This window comes from Penaeus japonicus, unplaced genomic scaffold (assembly GCF_977035675.1).
Source record: "Penaeus japonicus unplaced genomic scaffold, GWHDUDI00000001_assembly GWHDUDI00000016, whole genome shotgun sequence".
NCBI lineage: Eukaryota > Metazoa > Arthropoda > Malacostraca > Decapoda > Penaeidae > Penaeus > Penaeus japonicus.
Genome location: NW_028234418.1, coordinates 10,705,204 through 10,710,203, shown reverse-complemented (window position 1 = coordinate 10,710,203; position 5,000 = coordinate 10,705,204).

The following is a 5,000-nucleotide window of genomic DNA, read 5'->3' as shown; positions in this document are numbered from 1 at the left end:
TCCTAGCGCCGTGTCCCCCAAAGGAGGTGTGGGTTCGGAAGAGCTTTACCCGAAGAGATCACGGCGAAAAGGCTTCATTGGACGGAGATCAGGCCAAAAGGGGGGAGACATAACTCGGGGAATTCGAACGGTAGAGTAACCCGAGCATGAGTAACGACTGGAGGATTTTTCAAGTCGAACGTAGACTGAAAGAGAGAGAGAGAGAGAGAGAGAGAGAGAGAGAGAGAGAGAGAGAGAGAGAGAGAGAGAGAGAGAGAGAGAGAGAGAGAGAGAGAGAGAGAGAGAGAGAGAAAGAAAGAGACAGAGAGAAGAAAAAATGGCCATATTTCTTCAGAAGGAGAAACGTATCTGAGGAAGATATCAACCCGGTGAATCCCGAAACTGGAGGAGGAGGAGGAGGAGGAGGAGGAGGAGGAGGAGGAGGAAGAGGAGGGGGGGAGAGGAGGAAAGACGGGGTGGGGGGGGGGTGTCGGGAAATGATAAAGCAGGGAGAGGCGGAGCGACCCTAGCATACAAGTGAGTTAGTGGATGAGGGTTGATTGGTGGGTTATAGAGGGGGGGTGGAGGTGGAAGGGGTGGAAGAGAGATAGAGGGGGGGGGGGGGGGGCAACCACGGTAGATAGAAAAGGTTGAAATATCGGGAAATGAGAGTGTTTGGAGGAGGATTGAAGTTTTATATAAAATGATTTGCTTTTTTAACTTTTTTTCGGCTTGACCTATTCCAATCAAGTGTAACGACCTTTACTTTAAAGAAGGAATGTTTATATGCCGAAAATTAAGTATACTTGGATTAAACAACATCGACATTTATTGTTATTCTTTATTCATCACACATGATACCGATCACCAAACCAGTATTAGAGATGGATACAAATCTTTGAGTCTGTATCTTCACAATGAAACAAATAAAACAAAAGTCAAAGCAATATAAATAATCAAATGTGCAGCAGCGACCCTCTGTATACCAGTTTGACAACTTAGAGCAGATCCGACGTAGTAATATCCGATTAATCCAAATCATATTGATGAAAAAAAAAAAAAAAGTCAAAATATCCCGTCGTTATATCATGCAATCCACACGGCGCCAGAATGTACCAGCGCCAATTTCCCCTTTGTCGTAGTTGTGTGGGAGAATTAACTCTGACTTTAATGATGTGGGAAATAACGTCAGGTGTCTACCAAGGAGGTGGGCGTGGTCGCTATTTAGGGCGGGTGAGAACGCCACATGTGAGTGTATTGTGTATGTATGTGTGTGTGTGCGTGCGTACGTGTGTGTGTGTGTGTGTGTGTGTATGAGCGTAAGCAGATTATCAAAAGTAATATTATACGCAAGGAGTACAAGGTTCTAACAGGAATCAACACGAGGGAACAGAATACGTGCAGCATTAATAAGCGAAGGAGAGAGAGAGGTTGCAATACGCTCAATACCAACGAGCAAGACAAAGAACGAAAAACGAAAGCGGAAGAGGGAGGAGAGGGAAGTAGGTAGGTGGGCTGACCTATCCCCCTGCCCCCTCCACCCCTCCCCTCACAGTAATTGCAAGTTAAAAAAAAGGGTAGCTTTGGTTTAAGTTCACATTTTCCCGGAAGTACCTATTGTATTGAGTGAATACAGTAAGAGACGGAGGGAGAGGGTGAGGTGCTTAGCCGCGCGATGGAGCCTACAGGAGAGCACTCGGGGGGATTTAGGGATGGGGAATGAATGGGGAATGAGGAAGGGATTAATCATTAGATATGAGAGATTGGAGGAGAGATATTTAGGAGGGCGGGAGAGAGAGAGAGAAAGAGAGAGGGAGGGTGGGAAAGAGAAAGAAAGAAGGACGGTGGGAGAGAGAATGAGAGAGGGAGGGTGATGAAGGAGAGAGGGACGGTGGGAGAGAAAAAGAGATGGGAGGCGAAGAAGGAGAGCATGAGGGTAGGAGAGAGAAAGGGAAAGAGAGGGGGGGAGAAGAAGAAGAGAAGACGGTGGGGGAGAGAGAGGGAAGGTAGAAGAGAGAAAAAGAGGGGATGAGAGAAAGAAAAAAGGCGGGGGGTGAAGGAGATTTCTATATGAGGGTGGGAGAGAGAAAGAGAGAAGGGGGGGAATGTGTGAGATAGCGGGAAAGAGACAGAAAGAGAGAAAAAAAGAGAAAGAGGTGGAGACGCATGTAGACATACATAAAGAGAAAGAGAAACAAAAAGAAACAGAGAGAGAGAGCGAGAGAGAGAGAGAGAGAGAGAGAGAGAGAGAGAGAGAGAGAGAGAGAGAGAGAGAGAGAGAGAGAGAGAGAGAGAGAGAGAGAGAAAGCAAGAGAAGAGAAGGAAAAATGAAAGACGAGGAAAAATATAGTAGGAAGGAATAGCAGGGTGTGGCTTCTTAGGACTGGGTATGGAGGGGGAAGAGGGGGTGGAACAGGGTGAGGGAAGAGTAAGGGGAGGAGAGGGAGGGGAGAAGGGAGGAGAGACAGGGGGGAAGGGGGAGGACGGCAATGCAGGGCAACGGAAGTGGTTACAGGTGGAGGAAGGGGAAAGGGGGAAAAGGGAGGGAGGGGGGGAGGGGAGAGAGGGGAGGGAGATGTAATTGAGCGAAAATTGTTACTTCAGTCGGCGTTTGATTGTTCTATTAAGTTTATACGGGATACAATTCATAAGGACCGGTCGGGTAATGCGATGTGCACTAAGCCGTAAATGCCACGGGCGTTACCTTAGTGCAATCATGGGGAGAATGGATGGTCGTCAAACAAGGTCATTTCGAGAGAGAATTGTTCGTGTTTTGTGTGATTCGCTGTAAGGATAGTGGAAGATATATTAAATTTGATGACAGTGAGATTGTAAGAGTATTTTTTTTCCTTGTATTGTATTTTAAGGTTAATTTGGATTCGTGTGTGATATAATTTTAAAAACGTTCTATTTAGTTATTCGATTAATAGTGGTGTGTGTGGGGGGGTGGGGGGGTTAAGGGGGTCTGTGTGTGTGTGTGTGTGTATATATGCATACGTGTGTGCGTGTGCATCAACACACATATAGAGATGGTATTCAACATTTCTATCCATAGAATTACAATCACAGTAAAACCAAAGAACCAAATCAAAATACCACAACGCCCCCAATACCCCCCTCCCCCCCCCCTCCCCCCTCTTCCCTCAAGACCCAAAGGCGCTAAATCTCCAACATCTTCCGAATCTTTCTTAACTCGAAATCTCTTACATCACGAAAGAGGAGGAAACAGGATATCGAAAGATTTATTTTATACAATCAAATAGCAATAACAACAACAACAAAAAGCAAGGAAAATCAAATAGATATCTCAACCTCGGAAGTTAGACGGTGAGTAATCTTGCTGTTAGAGAATTTATCGGGAAGGAAGGAGGGGGGGAGTAGAGGGCAGGGAGGAGTGGGGGAAGGGAGGGGGGGGCATGAGGGAGAGATGTGTGTTAGGGTTAGGTGTCAGGTTCTTCAGTGTTATTATTTGTTATTATTGTTTTCGTCGATAATGTTGTTGTGGTTATCTTTCCATTGCTAAAATCAGTATCATTAGTCCTGTGGTATTGACTGATATTGGTGGCTTCATTATCATTATCATCATTGTTATTTTTCTAATGACTTTAGTCATCTTATTCTTCTCATTATCATTATCGACATCACTACTGTTTATCCTTCTTCTCACCTTTATTCTTTCTCTCTTCCTCTTCTCCTGATTTTTCTTTATGTCATCATTAACATCTGTTTCTCTCCCACAATCTTCCTCTCCCCTTTTTTCTCTATCCCATTCCTCCTCCCTCCCCCACCTCTTTCTCCATTCCTCTTTCTCTCCTTCCTTACCCTTACTCTCTCTCCCATCCCTGCTTCCCCATTTCCCTCCCTCACTTCCTTAACCCCTCTGCCCCCTCCCCCCCCTCTCTCTCTATATATATATATATATATATATATATATATATATATATATATATATATATATATATATATATATATATATATATACTCCATCCCCCTTATCTCTTTCTGTCTTCCCAGTAACTGTTCTTACACGCCCCCCTCCCCCCTCCCCGCCCCAGCCCAGTCACCTCCGTTCGCAGCCGACGATGACTCAGCATTCCCCCACTAATAGGCGGGCGTGATAAAGTTGTCTTTATCCTAGTCATTTCACACCTTCCATTTGTCCTCATTTGGCGGCTGTTCAACTGGCTTGTCCTTTTTTATTTTTTTTATTTTATTAAGAAACTTCTATGGTCGTTATGGCTGTCGATGTGGAGGTTTGTGTTTCCTTTAAAATTCTTTCTTATATATTCATTTTCATTTCTGTCTTTTTTTTTTCGTCTTTATTTTTATTGTTTTTGTTTATCTGTTCCATCGTCTCTCCTTCGTTTTTTAGGGGGGAGGGGGGAGCGGTCACATAAGCTCTCCTCCTAAAGAGAGAAAAAAATGAAAATGAAAAAAAAAAAAAAATCGTGACCACTGTCTTAGTCCTGCCTGTCGTTACCTCCCAATTGAGCCAGCCTTACCGGCCTCTCTGCCACCTACCAACACCTGCCACCACTTTGACCATTTTTTACTTACCTTTTGACAACCTTTTTTTCATATATTCAACATAAAGGCCATTTTTATCTCTCAAGTCATCGTCGTCAGCCTACTAAGGTATTTTTAGAGGATGGTGTATCTGTCGTCCCTTCGTTTTTTTTTTCTTTTTTTTCTTTTTCTTTTTTTTCTTCTATTTTTTTTTTTTTTCATACGTATACATGATAATTTTCTTTGTAATGTCAACGTGTGGCTGCGTGTTTCATTATCACTATCATTGCCTTTGCTGGCAATTTTGATGGTATCATGATTATTAAATTCAACATTATTGTTGCCACGTACAATTGTTATTGATATTGCTGTGCTCTTGATATTGCTATTGCTGTAGATATTAGAGCAATTAGTCTTGTCATTGCTATTCAGGGACTATATTTCCATTGCCAATACCATTTTCACTACATGGCCAATGTTGATATATTACTATTATCACCTCACTTCTTTATCAA